Below are 16,219 nucleotides of genomic sequence, written 5' to 3' on the forward strand. Positions count from 1 at the left end.
ACGGGAGCGAAAGCCGAGCGTCCGGGCCCTCAAGTTCTCTGCGTTCGGCTGGCCCTCCGGCTCCGCGCGCGGGAGGACCCCGGCAAGTGGGCGCGCGGGCCGCAGACCTGGGTCCCGAGGTCTCCAGCCACCGTCACGCCCAGTCGCCGAGGGAAGGCGAGGCCGGCGCCGCGAGGAGGCGCGTCACCTCGGCCCCTGGGCGGCGGCCCCGGGAGCACCGAAATCTCCGCGGAGGCGGTTTCCTCGGGGCCGAACCGCGCTCAGGAGTTAAGTTTTCAGTCACTTTGCCGCCGGCTCGGTCGTCGGTGCCGAGAGCGACTATAGAAAAAGGATCGAGCGGAGTGACTGTCCCCCGGGGGTGCATTGTCGTAGGAAAGTGAAATTTCCAGCCTGAAAACCTCCAGCCCCTCCCTTCTAAAGAGGGAAGAAAAACTCGCGTTTTGTTCCGACACACGGGTGAATCATGAGTGTGTGTCGGTGAGTAACAGCTGGCCTGACACAGTTGTATTGTGGCCTGTGAGGAACCGTTGCTTGGAGGCGGGGGAAGGGAGGGGATGTGCCCTGGAAAAAACCGGGGGAAAGGCTGCGTGGAACTCGGACGGGGATGGAGCCTGACACGAGCCTTAACTGAGCCTGATGAGTAAAGACAGCCCATTAGCAAGAGGCTTCCAGGTGTGTGTGATTCGGGAGCGTGTCTCCGAGTTTTTAGTTCTCACCCCCCCCCCCCATTAGATTCCTTTCAGATTATTAGAAAACGAGGTTTTAGCTGTGCAGTTTGAAAGACAGGCAGGGAAAAAAAAGCCTTGCCATTATCTTGTCACTTTCACTTCCTGGTTTTTTTTTTCTCTATTTTGGGGCTTCAGAGAGTTTTGAATGCTGGAGGAAATGTTTAAATGCATTTTAAAGTTCCTTCCCTGCGTGTTTGAAAGAGAATGGAGACCGGCATTTTGTTACACCTCAGAAAAGGGGCAGACTCCTTAAAATGTGAACTGGTAGACTTCACAGTAAATTGGAGAGAGGGTTTTCCATTTTGTGAAATTGTACCTTATTAGAAAGTGCCGCACTCCGGGGGCGCCTGGGTGGCTTAGTCGGTTAAGCGTCCGACTTTCGCTTAGGTCATGATCTCGCGGTTCGTGGGTTTGAGCCCCGCGTCGGGCTCTGTGCTGACTGCCAGCTCAGAGCCTGGAGCCTATTTCAGAGTCTGTGACTCCCTCTCTCTCTGACCCTCCCCTGCTCACGCTCTCTCTCTCTCTCCCCTAGAAATAAATAAAACATTAAAAAAAAAATGTGCCGCACTTTACAGGCAAAGATATACCAAACAGCGAAACAACCCAACACAAGGAACCGCCTTCGCTATACCATCATTTTTTTTTAAGTTTATTTTTGAGGGAAAGAGGGAGAGAGAGCCCCAGGCAGGCTCCCCACTGGCAGTGCAGAGCCTGGCATGGGGCTGGAACCTATGAACTGTGGTACTCTGACGGGATCCAGAGTCCATGCGTAACCAGCTAAGCCACCCAGGCTCAGAGTTACAGCAAACCCTGTACCACCATTTAAACAAAGGATTAAGTAGGTTTTCTATTAAATCCATTTAACATTTTGAGTAGAATTTTTATGGAGCCCAAGGCTGGCTGCCCTTTCTCAAATGATCATCTCTAAGCCCCCTTCTCCATATTTTCCACCTGATGCTGTTCCCACCTGGTACCACTGCCTGCCCCAGCAGGAATGTGGATGCCCTTTAAAAGAAAATGACACAATGGGGCATATGAGGCATAATCGAAGGGAAACCGTGGTTAGTATTTTGCCTCTAGGTAATCATCCTAAGAAGCCTTGTATTTGCTGGTTTCTAATTGGCAGATGTTTTAAGTCTTGCCTGTCCATGCTAGTAAGTCAATTTACTGAACTTTAGACTTGGAAATGCTTCCATTTTACTTGTTATGATAAAAGACCCCTGAAAGAAGAAAGACAGGCCTGTGAGTTTACTTCTTTATATGCCTCTTTGAAATCGTACCATAAAGAAACTGACAGAAATATCCCAACCACTTTGGAGTTTTAGCTAGGACTACTAAACCATTTTCTGCAAATTGAATTCACTGGCCGTAGGGACGTTTTTCATTCTAAAGACTCACTGGTTTGTAGTCGCCCCACTTGGTATCAAATGTCCTGTGGCTAAAGAGAAGTATTTTTTATATTTTTGCCACAAACATTCAGACCTCTGGAGTCTATGAAAACAGGAAGAAACAAACAACAAAAGTGATATTTGCAACCCAATGAGTCCTAAAATCCTAGCTTGCAAGGATTTGTCATGATAGTATCTCACGTTAGCTTTCCCAATTATATTTGGCCTTTTCTGGAAGTATGAGTGTGTTTTATCGGAGGATTTAGTAAATTTGGAAAATATACAGTTCTCATCCTTGTCTGCCAGTCTTTTGTGGGTGGAAAAAAGTTTGTTAACATGGGTATGCTTAGTATATCAGAATTGTTCAAGAATGCATTCAGTCTGAGGCGCCTGGGTGGCTCAGTTAAGCCTCCGATTTCAGCTCAGGTCATGATCTCACAGTTCTTGGGTTCGAGTCCCGCATCAGGCTCTGTGCTGACAGCTCAGAGCCTGGAGTCTGTTTCCAATTGTGTGTGTGTCTCACTCTCTCTCTCAAAAATAAATAAACATTAAAAAATACGCATTCAGTCTGAAGCATAAGAGTGCAAGACTGTGTTGTGTTACCTTCAGCCACAGCATGCTCTGGTGTCCATGGTCACATTCTGTGTCAGCATCTCTGCTTGTCAGTAGCACTCTGGCTGATTGGTTGTCAGGGCAATCAATGGCTCCTGCTGGCCTTTCTTTTCCCTGGGAGGCAGCTTTGAGTGATTATAGCACCTGGCGAATTATCTCTAAACAGAAAGCCCTTAATTGTGCCTTTCTTAATTTGGGTTTTCTGCTTAGTTTGAGAAACTCCCTTGTAAGATTTCAGGGCCCCACTGCAGCATTTGATTCCCTACATAAGCTGTGTTTAAAACTTAAAACCAAGTGTACTTTCGGGGAAGTTTGGGTATACTTTTTTTTTTTAACATCTAGAAACAAAGCAGTGTGTGCTTTAGTCTGCCACCAAACGTTCATTTAGAAATAGTTTCCACCTTTTGAATTGAAGTCATTCTCAGTTTTTTTTTTTAATGTTTTATTTCTAGGAGAGAGAGAGAGAGAGACATCGTGAGCTGGGGAGGGTCAGAGAGAGAGGGAGATACGGAATCCGAAACAGGCTCCAGGCTCTGAGTTGGCAGTCAGCACAGAGCCCGACGCGGGGCTCGAACCCACGAACCGCGAGATCATGACCTAAGCGAAAGTCGGACGCTTAACCGACTAAGCCACCCAGGTGCCCCATTGAAGTCATTCTCATTTGATACTTTCTTCCAATTCTGCCTCTTGTGTTTGTGATTAGCGCAATGTATTCTATCATACTGGTTTCAGAGCTCTTTGCCGAAGAGAGCAGTTGGTTGTATGTTGGAGGTTGTACTTACACTATAGAAGACACTGGGGTAAAGTCATTCTAGACCAGTTTGTTAACTATTACACATTATCATCTTCCTAGCACTTAGGTATTAGTGCTCAGAGTTTTGTTTCGTTTTTAGATGTTACTATTTATTGCAGTTTAACAATAAGAGTGTTATTTTATGGCAAACTCTAAGCTAGGGAATCATTTTATATCCTGGCAGAGAAATATTTGTTGAATGAGGTCCTTGTGAAACCACAGTAGAAAACCTGAGGCAAGTACTGGTTGATCTAATAGCTGCATAAGCTAAATGTGTTTAGGTCGTAGAAGAGAAATGAGCAGCTACTTTAGTTGGTGTTAGGCAGTTGGAACATCAGTGCCCACCCGGCCTTGCCACCTATGAGCTCCCTGAACTTGGCCAAGTCATTGGGGCTCTTTGGTCCTGTTGTACTCTCTTTTTAAAACGAGGAGATTTATCTGATTGGTCCCCAAAGCTCTTGTCATCTTTAAAGTTGCCATTTGTAATTTTACCAGGGGATGTAAATATAGTGTTGAATAAAATATTGTCAATGTCAGAATGGTTGTCTTGGTTGAACAATCCTCTTTTTATGATCTTAGGCAGGCAGCGCAGCAGGAGTTTTATCTAGCGATTTTAATAACTATTTTTCCTTTAAAAAGGAATTGAAATTGATTTGATGGAGTAAGCATGTCAGAATAGATTAAGTCTCACTCTGATACTTCATTCTGTCATCAGTGTTTTCATCTGTGGAATATTGCTTATTCAAGAGTATCTAGCATTAGAACCATTTTATAATAGACATCTTGAGCTAACCTACAGGTTATAAACCAGTAGTTAATACAACAGTGTAATCTCTGCCATATTTTATAAGTATTTTCTTTTTTTTAAATTCTCATTTAATTTACCACAATATTAATTCCCCCCCCCCTTTTTTTTTTTAAACAAATACCAACTCTGTTCTCTGAGCTGTATGTTTTGAGTGCATGGTATGGGATCCCTACCCAAATGTTTTTACTGAATTTTCCACATTAGCATACATTTTTTTTTAATTAAAAAGAAATTTTTTAAAGTTTATTTTTTAAGAGAGAGAGCCTGATTGGGGGAGGGACAGAGAGAGAAGGAGACAGAGAATTGGAAGCAGACTCCGGGCCCTGAGCTGTCAGCACAGAGCTGGATGTGGAGCTCGAACCCATGAACCTGGAGATCATGACCTGAGCCGAAGTCGGATGCTTAAGCAACCCAGGTGACCCTATATTAGCATACCTTTTAAGAAACAACCCTGTGAAACTTGGTAGTCCGTTAAAAGGTTCCCTTTAAAAGGACCCACGGAAGAAGTTGCTGTCTGGTCATAGTATTAGAGTTGTTGGTTTCTCCTGTGCAGGTGGCAGGGGTTTTTGTAACGACAGTGAGATGACTGTGTAGCCGGCACTGACTGCCAGCAAGTGTGGGGTCAGATTTTCAACCCACCTTCAAACAAATGTGAAATGATAAGCATTCTACGTATTTACCACCCTCATAGTTTCATATTCTCTACCTTCGTTTCACCTCCATTCACATTCTCACCCATTTTTTTCTGAAATTATCTGTTAATGGGAAAACATGACAAATAAGTTTAAAAAAAAATTTTTTTTAATGTTTTATTTATTTCTAGGGGAGAGAGAGAGAGACTGCGTGAGCAGGGGAGGGTCAGAGAGAGAGGGAGTCACAGACTCTGAAACCGGCTCCAGGCTCTGAGCTGGCAGTCAGCACAGAGCCCGACGCGGGGCTCGAACCCACGAACCGCGAGATCATGACCTAAGCAAAAGTCGGACGCTTAACTGACTAAGCCACCCAGGCGCCCCGACAAATAAGTTTTTAAGAAATTAAAAAAATCGGCTCTTGGTGTTTGAACAGATATATTCTAAGTACTTGTGGAAGTGTGGCGGACCAGTGTCTGGTTCACACTGTCTCTCCTATGTGCTTTGCCCTTAGAAAGTACTCAGTAAGTAGTGATTGTATTGAATTGAGTTGCTGTAAGAATCCTTTGATGCCGTGGTTTTCTCACTTTTTCATTGAGATGTAGTTGACATATATGGTTTTCTCTTAAATGTGGTACTGAAGTTGTTTATTTGCGCCTGTTTTTCTTCTTAGTACCCTCACCTGTCCTAAATCTTATTTCCTTGCTACGTCCACTGCCCTCACCTGACTTAAAATATAGTTTGGGTCAACTACCAACGCCTATAAAATCTTATTCTGAGAGTTTCCAATTTGTTAACTCATAAATGGTATTACTTGATTATACCTGATTTTTACCTTAGATACAGGTTCATTATAAAGGAAAGAGCCCTGCAGTCCAGACTTTCGGCAGCTCTTCTGGGGATAATTAGATATCTGTCTAGGATTCACAATATTGGTGAGAAGTGCTGTATGAATCTGCACCATAAGCAAAGTCTAGTGAAGAGAATTTCTCTGAATACATTTGAGGGCAAGAAATAGGGAACCGTGAAAAGAGAGACAGAGCCCGAGTTGAAATGTCTATAGCCTGTGAGCAGAAACAAAAAGTGACATGAAATATTAAACCTCCTATCAACAAATGGATAGGTACACAAAGCTTTATTGTGGCAGACTTTAGGGAGGATAAAAGTCTTCCTGAAGGGTCATCCCAGAAGAATGTGTTCTATCTGAAGGTCTTTTGATATTTACTAGGTTGAGGTGGTTTGGTTTACAAAACTGCTGTGGTCACAAGTGGTAATGAATTCTCAATTATTTTGTTGTAGGAATACTTATATAATGAATGAATGCATTGCTCAAATCACATTTCTGGGACCTAGAGATGACTTAGGTTATTTTTAATCTCTTAGGCATAACATTAAATAATAAATGTCCTGAACCTGGCTGGAGGAAGGAAGAAATTCTTTTTGACAAATTATTGTTTTTTGTTTTTTTTTCTGATTCTGTGTGTTTGTTTGTGTGTGTTCATATGTGTGGCTGTCTCTTGTTAAGTGTTTTGTTTGTTTTTGGTATGAGTTTCCCCGGTAAGCTGATTGGGATATTTGAAGAGAGAAGTTTAAAAGGTGTTGGATGAATAACTGCTCTTTCCACCAGTAATGCAGCTGGAATACAAGTGTACATTTTTATTAGAGAGAGTGACAGTAATGTGACCATAAACCTGAAAAAACAACATTTTAGAAAATGTCTGCAAACAGATCAACATAGCAATGGCTCTCTAAGCCCTTGCTGGAGGATATTTGTGGTGACATTTTATAGTCTGATAACTTATTTCTGCAAGTATGCTTTGGGAATGTTTCAGAAAATATAAAATGAAGCAATTTCCACTTTCCAGAGGAAAGTACGGTTTCTTTTGACCTTGTAAATTACCCTTTTATGGGTTTGTTATTAGTGAAACCAAGGTAAGCAAGCTTTAAAACATAACCTACAGTTGATCCAGAAGTCCTGGGGCCTCATCCCTTCAGTTCCACTGTCTAGTCCATGCCTTCCATGGCCCATTGTTGGTGTCTGTGATGTTCCCTGGGCAACTTTATCTCCCTGCCCCCCAAGTCACCCTCTTCACTCTCCTGATTATATACTTCCTCCAGGGCTGAGTTCCAGTACCCACCCACCCACTCTCTGGATGAGTGAGGTCCACTCATCTGCCAGAGACCTCTGCCAGCAGAATTAACTCCACGTTCTTTTTTTTCCTCTCCTGCAACACTTCCTGCATCCCCTGGTTACAGTTGTGCTCATATGGTTTCCCCACCTGTGTTCTCTCAGGACTTTGTGGTCAGAACTATTTCTCTTCACCTCTGATGGCCTTTGCCCTGCCACAGTAGGTGCATAATAATGTGCTTGTTGGGTGGAGGGGTGAGTGGATGAATGATAACTAAATATTACATAGAGTTTCTTAATGGAATACTCTCTTTAGGTCTTACCTTCTCAATTTCCTCTTCTCCTCCACTTCATCTAGCCAGGGAACACCTAAAGCATTCTTACCTACTTTTCACGATGTGAGCCTGAATAATTGAAGATTTCTAAAAAGTTAATTGAAATAATCTTTATCATATTTTTCTATTAAAAGATTACTGCTTTCTTAATATATTTTGGTTAGTTTTTCTCAGATATGCTTTCAAATCAGGATTTTTAAAGGACATTAACATAATCTAATGAAACAAATTATGTAAGGACAGACAGCTTGGTGTGTAAGGGTGTGTGTTTTCTTGGCTTTTTTTTTTTCAATTTGTTGAGATCTAGGACATGCAACATTATATTCATTTCAGGTTTACAACATAGTGACTTATTTGTATATGTATTGTAAACAGTCACCAGGATAAGTTTAATTAACATGTGTCAACACATAGTTGTAGAAGTTTTTTTTCTTATGAGAGTTAAGATTTACTCTAGTAGCAACTTTCAAATCTGCAATACACTGTTATTAACTATAGTCACCATGCTGTGTATTATGTCCATGACATTTTTTTTAACTGGAAGTTGTAGCTTTTGACCATCCTCACCATTTCACCCGTCCCCCACCTCTGGCATTAGCAATCTGTTCTCTGTATCTGTGAGCTTGTTTTTTTTTTTTCCTTTTCCTTTTTAGATTCCACATAGAGGTAAGATCACCTGGTATTTGTCTTTCTCTGCCTGTTTCATTTAGCATAATGTCCCCAAGATCTATCCGTGTTTATGCAAATGGCAAGATTTCATTCTTTTTTATGGCTGTGTGATAGTCCATTGTGTGTATATACCACATTTTCTTTATCCATTAATCCATCTATTGGTGGACATTTAGATTGTTTACATATCTTGGCTATTGTAAATCATGCTGCATGGACGTGGGGGTGCATATATCTTTTCAAGTTAGTGGTTTTGCTTTCTTCTGCTAAATGCCCAGAAGTGAAATAGCTGAATCATATGGTAGTTCTGTTTTTAATTTTTTAAAGGAGTCTCTATACTCCCACCAGTGGTGCACAAGAGTTCCCTTTTATTCACCTCTTTGTTAACACTATTTCTTTTTTGATAATGGTCTTAGCTGTTCTTAAAGTGTGGTGTTGATTTAGGAGGATTGTTTATATGTGGGGAAGGTAGCACTTGTCTCCATAGACAAGGACTTTCCTAAATGGGATTCTCACAGTATTAGATCATACTGGTTTTAGACTTGTAAAGTGAGGTTTTGTGATTGCCAAAATTATCAGTGTTAGTACTAAAAGCTTAACCATTAAAACTTAAAGAATTTAGAATATTTAAAAATGAATGATACAGGGGTGCCTGGGTGGCTCAGATCAGGTCATGATCTTATGGTTCATGGTTTGGAGCCCTGTGTAGGGCTCTGTGCTGACAGCTCAGAGCCTGGAGCCTGCTTCAGATTCTGTGTCTCCCTCTCTCTCTCTCTGCCCCTCCCCTGCTCGTGCTTGCTTGCTCGCTCGCTCTCTCTCAAAAATAAATATTAAAAAAAAATTTTAAGAATCAATAATACAGATGTTTATTTGTAAGATACAGATGCTGGGAAAAATATAAGATTAACCTTTTGGAAAATAAACTCCAAAGAAAAGAGTATATTTTTTGATGTTAAGAAACCTGCAGGTCCTTTCCTGTAACAGTCTTTTTATTACCATTCCAGAAGTGGGGCATAGTGTACTTTGGAGCATGGAATTGCTGTCAGATGACCCTCAGTTGGTCTTCCAGAGCTTAGGGGCTGGTTAAGGGAGGTACCATATATATGTCTTATATCTTTGGGCAAATGTACCTATGTTTGTATTTCTTATTCTTTCAGTGCAGGTGCTTATAGTGTTGCTAATGAATAAGGAATAAGAAGATAGCTGCATTGTCTTTATGAGAAAAGATGTTGGTCTATACCATATGCTGATTATGTGATCATTTTTTTTTAAGTTTTTATTTATTTTGAGAGAGTGCATGCATGAGGGGGGAGACACAGAAAGAGAGAATCCCAAGCAGGCTCCGCATCATCAGTGCAGAGCTGGATGTGGGGCCCAAACATATGAACTGTGAGATCGTGACCTGAGCAGAAATCAAGTCGGATGCTTAACCAACTGAGCCATCCAGGTACCTTAATCATTTTCTGTTAAGGTCCAGATAATGAACATTTTAGGCTTTGCATCCTATAGTCTGTGTTACAACTAACTCGATTCTGGCCTTGTAATGTAAAAGCGGTCACAGACAATACATAAATGAATAGTGTGACTGTTTTCCAGTAAACTTTATTTTAAAAAATGGCAGTAGGCCACATTTGGCCCATATGTTATAGTTTGCCAAACCCCGGCCTGTGGACTGTATACCAGGATTTTGGCAGTAGTAATAGAGGTGCTGTTCCAGAAGATGAATGTGGATCTGGCAGTCCAGTGTGTGTATAGTGGGATGAGACGAGTACATTACCAAAGACCAATCATGAGGTCGTGGTTACTGTACATGGAGCTGGAATAACAGGAACTAGAACAATGGGAAGAACAAAGGAAGAATGTGAAGATGCGTAGGTATTTCAGTAGGTTTCAGTCACACATAATCACCAGGCCCCAGTGCCTGGCGGGAACGAGAGAAGGAAGCGCATTGGAAGGCTGGGACTAACATCATGAGTTGCTTTCTGAAGGCAGGGGAATGTTCTGAGTTCTGTGGTGAGTTCTGATTCTGTAGGAGAAGTGACATGATGGATAAAGTGGTGAAGACTTGTGTAAGGAATGTTCAAGAAGCAGTGCATTGGGACAAGCATTTATTCCAGTGGATTTATTTCTCTTTGGAATTATCACTGATCCCTGGGTACTATTTGCCTTAATCTGAATCTAGCATTAGAGTTTACTGTCATGTAACTCTAAATGAGTTTTTTCTAAACGAGTTTTCTATTATCTCTATTGATTGGAATGAGCGATGAGGTTCAACTTTTGCTGAAACGAAAGGCCCAACAATAATTACACATTTTTAAGCCAGTTTTTTCTCTCTAGGAAATGGTTTGCAGGTTAACTTTTTAGGTCTATGAGAGCTCTGCTCCATATAGTCATTCAGGGACCCTAATCTGACCATCTTCTCTCCTTGTCAGCATGTAGTTTCCAGAGTCAAAGAACCATAGGTTTTTGTTGTGTTTTGTTTGTTTTTAATACTTGCAAGGTGTTAATGGGCTAGGATTGGTGATGTCACGAAACCCTCGTGCCCATGTTCCATTGAATATTTCATTGGATATGTCAGATGGCCACATTTCGCTATAAGGAGGCTAAGAGATGTAGTCCGACAGGGAGCCACATTCTAGCTAAAACTTGATTACTGTGGAAGAAGAGAGATGGATTTTAGTGGACATTTAGCTGTTTCTGCTGTAGTCCTTTGGCCAGAACGTTTTGCTTTTTGTGGGCACTGAATTTCTGAGGCTCTCTTGAACTATGTTTATATGTGTTCCTCAGTAATAGATATTCTTAGGGAAACTTCTTTCTGGAAAACTTAAAAAGGAAATGGTGGAAATGCAGCATTTTTAATTTGGGCTAGAACAGGAACATTTGACACCTTGTTGGGTTCATTATAAGCTGCCCTCCGGGCTGTAGCTTAATAGAAAAGGATGTAGTCTCACTTGTACCCTGTAACCTAAGGAAGAGAAATAAATTCTGATGGTTCAATTAATTAGAAGCTAAAGCCAGAATTCAAGTTTATGCAATGACACTTGATAAGGAGGAGAAAAAAATGTACAGTTGAGAGAAGATGCTGACTGTATGGTTTTAAGGAAGAACTTTCTTTAGAGGAATTGTGATAATAAATAAAATTATGAAAGTATCCTGCATATCTAATATATGAATTTAATTGCATTGTTTCTGCTAGAAATATGGTCTATAAAAGGGAAATCTTAATTGGATACTTAGGATTGTTGAAAGATGCTGTGTTTTAGAGTGACATATATTTTAGTACGTAACATACTATTGAGACCAGTCTATTGTAATTCAGGGTATGTTCAGGAAGAGATTTATTAATATGATCTTGTATAATGTCTCCTCACCACATGATTTACTCCGTGTCACTTTTTGGCTTATATGCTGGCTTTTTAACTTTAATCTGCCAGGCTTGGCTATCACTGTTGATCAGTCTTAAATGCATTACTTTTGAGATATAAGAAATGTTTTCCTTTCCCATTGCTTTTCATGTACTACAGTGTAATTATTGTTTTATATAATGAAATGGCTAGATTATCCTAGACATACACACCTGTGCCTGCCTTGATCTTGGACACTTCATTTGTCTATGAAACATTAATAAGGCTTTAACGAGACAGTTGTTTGCAGGCCTATTTTATGTATATAAATATGTATGATATGTAACATAGTATACAGTACTATATAGAAAATACATACAAGTGGAAATAGTAATACTATCACCACTGATCTGAACATATTATAGTATCATGAATGGTGCCTGTGCCTAACCTAGCGTTGTCACAGCATCAAAGATCATCCTAGGTCCTGTGGAATTACCTTTGTTGGAGGCTGCTGCTTCCATACTGCAGCAGAACACTGTGTGCTTGGTAAGCATGTATCATTCCTAGAAGAAAGCAAGTCTTTTTTCCTAATGGGGACAAAAGTATAGGAAGAGTATAGGATTCCTGACTGACTGAAGGAAAGTAGAACATCCTTGATGACAGCAAGACATGGTCCGTTACATTGGATCAGGACTGTCCTATGGCATCCCGCACCAGCACATCTCATTTTATTTCTGAGGCAGTAATTTAGAAGGGACACTGACAAGCAGGTGGGGAGGGAGGTACATCCAGAAGGCGATTAAAGATATTGGGGACTTATATAGAAGATGATTAAAAGGGCCAGATTTTTTAGTATATGTGCTGCTGAAGTGAGCTAAAAGGGCCAGGTATTTTTAATCTGGTGAAGAGGTAAATATTTGTTTTCAAATATCTAAGAAGGTATCCTGTGAAAGAAAGTCATTATCCTGTCTTGCTTCAGAGCAAGGAAATCACACCTAAGATGGGGCAAACAAGGTAGGCAGTGCTCTGCTCAGTTTAAGAAACTATTTGTGTATAGGGGCATCTGGGTGGCTCAGTTGGTTAAGTGTCTGACTTCGGCTCAGGTCATGATCTCCCTGTTCGTGGGTTCCGGCTCTGTGCTGATAGCCAGCTCAGAGCCTAGAGCCTGTTTCAGATTCTGTCTCTCCTTCTCTCTCTCTGACCCTCCCCTGCTCACGCTGTCTGTCTCTCTCTCAGAAATAAAACATTAAAAAAAAAAGAAACTATTTGTGTATATTCTGTACTGCTGGATAGACTGCTTCATAAAGCTCAGGACTTGTTTTTTTTTTTCTTTTTTCTTTTTTTTTTTAAGGAGAGAGGGAGAGACAGCGTGAGCAGGGGAGGGTCAGAGAGAGAGGGAGATACAGACTCTGGAATAGGCTCCAGGCTCTGAGCTAGCTTTCAGCACAGAGCCCGACACGGGGCTTGAACCCACGAACCGCGAGATCATGACCTAAGCAAAAGTCGGACGCTTAACCAACTAAGCCACCCAGGCGCCCCAAAGCTCAGGACTCTTAAGTCAGTAGAAGAACTCAGGCAGGCAGTAGGGAAGCACTGCAGGTGCCTGCCCAGTGAGCACACTAGAACTAGTAAGCAGAACCCCTTTTCCTCCTCCAGGGTCTCTCCAGTGCCCCCTACTGACAAAACTTTAGTGGCAACCAGCAAAGGAAAAATACTGGAAGAGCCCAGATAGATCCGTTTTCACAGGGAAGTCAAAAAAAGGTGAATTTGCAGGTAATTGGAAGTAAATTGATAACCATCACAGGTGGGATGAGGCAGCAACTGTGCAGTACTTGGAAGCGACCGCTACCTTCGTAGGCATGGCCAACCTGGTAAGGCCATGGTGGGATGGAGGATGAGACCAGACCATGGTTGGGGCACTGGTTAAAGAGGTGGTAATTTTGGATACAGTGTCTCTAGTCTAAATCAGAAATCAAGGGAGCAACACTTGACTGTTTGGGGAACACAGAGTCCAGCCCATAGAGAAACAGATCCAATAGATCTAAAAGAAAGGAGACTATTAATACATGAGGAAGTTAGACTAAGCAGGTAGGAAGATAAGGAGTGGGTTATTGAGAAGCCTCCAAAAGTAGGCTTGAGAAGAGTTAGTTGATACCTGGGTCAGGTCAAAGTCAAAATGGGAGGTCAGCTGAGGTCCCTTAGGTATACAGTTCTTTGATAACCATCCCAAAGTCAGAAACATTGCTGAAGTCTGGAGATTGATAAACCTGGCTAACACTTAGTATCTCTTGCTGTCCACCCCTTCCTGTCTGCCTTCTCTACCAAGGAAAACTTTTGGATTGTTTAGAATGTAATAACTATTTAGTTGTGTTGGCTTATGTTTTGACCTTTTATATATATGATATTCTTTCTTTAAAGGTTTGGGCTTAGAATGTTTAGGTGAGGTCTTGCCTGAAGTCACCCAGGACCCAGGTGTGCTACTCATAACTATTGCCCTTTTGAACTTATTAAACACATCCTCTGCTAACAGGTTACAGCCTATCTTTGCATAAGAAACTCACTTTGTGATGAATCTAGTCAGTTTCCTTTAATTAGTGTATTCCATTTAGTGGGATTGTGCCACATTTAATTAGTGAAGTCTGATTTTATGCTAGTGACTAAGATTGTAATCAACAGTTGTTAATGCCTGCAATTGTATGGAGACATCAAAGTCTAACCTCTTAGAAATTATATTACTTGAATGTACCTTTGGAACTGAATTAGGATGAAATATTTTAATACTGTATTTATAATTATCCTGCTTATTTAAAGACATTAAAAAAGGTTTTTCATAGGCACAACAGTGAGCATTAAAACTATAAGAATTATATTTAGCATAGGAGTGTTATTGGTTTGAAACTTCAGAAAACACCTTTGTGGTCTCTGCTAGCCCTCTTTTTCAGGTATCTTCCCCACTCTTAAATATGTGGTTACAGCAGAATTTGCCATCTTAGGACATGACTTTCATTCAGCTGGCCACCTGACCCAGGAATATGGAATGAGGTTTAGGATTGCTATCCCTGTTGGCTGCTTTTTGATGTTTGGTAACGATCATTTTCTACCCTGGGGAGTAGGAAGCACTGAAAATCATTTTGTAGTGATAAAACAGAATGCTGCTGACATACAGGGAAAAGGAGAAATGAAATGTGGATCAAGGGGACTCACCAACCTCAATATGACATGACCCTCCAGTCCCTGGTTCTAGTCCATTCCCAAGGCGCAACTAAATCCTTCCATTGAGGCTCCATGAGAGATATCCTTTTGCCCTTAAAGTAAATTCTATCCTTGCTAAAGCTAGTCAAGTAGATGTTTATTCCTTTCATCCAAATAGCAGATACATACATGAAGATCATTCAAACTTATTTTATTTTATTTTTTAAAAAAATTTAAATGTTTTAAATAAATTTTTTATTTATTTCTGAGAGAGAGATAGACAGCATGAGCAGGGTAGGGTCAGAGAGAGAGGGAGATACAGAATCTGAAACAGGCTCCAGGCTCTGAGCTGGCTGTCAGCACGGAGTCCGACGCGGGGCTTGAACCCATGAATTGTGAGATCATGACCTGAGCCCAAGTCAGACGCTTAACTGACTGAGCCACTCAGGTGCCCAGCATTCAAACTTATTTTAAAAAATCCACAAAGATCTCAGTAGAGAAATGGGTAAAGGAAGTTAAAAATGCCTGATAAACATATGAAAAATAGTGTCACTGATAAATGCAGAAACAATAGGGAGATATCCAAAGTGTAAAGTATGTCATGATGTGGGAACTCTCTGGACCACCAGTCAGAGTATAAAGTGATTCTTTAACTCAGAATCTCAGCAGGAAACAGATGGCTCAGGCAGATAAGGATAATCAGAGGAGAGTTTATAAACAAAGGACTGTGCATAAGGGTATGGGTGCAGAGGAACTGTAGTGGATGGTGCAGTAACCCTGGGCTAGTGGTGGGAGTCGGAGAAGGCGGGTGCAAGACCAACTTGAGGGGTGTGGCAACCCTTAGTTTGAAGGACCCAACCAGGTAATCACTCATAAATTTTTTATTTTTTTTATTTTTTATTTCTAGGGGAGAGAGAGAGACAGCGCGAGCAAGGGAGGGTCAGAGAGAGAGGGAGATACAGACTCTGAAATAGGCTCCAGGCTCTGAGCTGGCAGTCAGCACAGAGCCCGACACGGGGATCGAACCCACGAACCGTGAGATCATGACCTAAGTGAAAGTCGGATGCTTAACCGACTAAGCCACCCAGGCGCCCCCGCTCATAAATTATTTTTTTATTGTTCCTTTAAACATTAGCATTTAAAAAATGAATTATAAAATTCTGCCTTACTGGTGCAGATTGACTTCACATGCTTTAGTAAATCATTTTTAACAAAGAAGCTGATTTTTTTCCACAGTCAAGCCTCCAGGTAATGTTTTCCTTTTCTTCTACCAATAGCTATTGAAGTCTATACGGCTTTTGTTTAGTTAATAGTGTGTGTGTGTGTGTGTGTGTGTGTATGTATGTATAATGATAGTACATAGCATGTGCTAGATACTGCTGTCCGCTCTTTCCTCACTGTGTCAGTCCCCTTACTGGAGTCCTGGGAGATTTGTTGATCACTTGAGGAGGCAGCTAAGGTTCAAATCTGACCTGTGGCCTCCAAGGCTTTTGCTCCCAGCAGCCACTCTATAATTGAGGGAAATTTTCTGTTACTTAAAAAAAAAAAAAAAAAAAAAAGAATAGTTGACATACGATGTTGTATTAGTTT

At 41.2% G+C, this 16,219-nt stretch overlaps 1 protein-coding gene across 1 annotated transcript in view; it reads left to right on the forward strand.

Moving 5' to 3' along the window:
• Nucleotides 1-16,219, forward strand: part of MCUB (mitochondrial calcium uniporter dominant negative subunit beta) — a 97,153-nt gene that overhangs the window by 1,564 nt on the left and 79,370 nt on the right. The gene's annotated exons all lie outside the window — the stretch shown is intronic.

This window comes from Crocuta crocuta, unplaced genomic scaffold (genome assembly GCF_008692635.1).
Source record: "Crocuta crocuta isolate KB4526 unplaced genomic scaffold, BGI_CrCroc_1.0 scaffold587, whole genome shotgun sequence".
Lineage (NCBI taxonomy): Eukaryota > Metazoa > Chordata > Mammalia > Carnivora > Hyaenidae > Crocuta > Crocuta crocuta.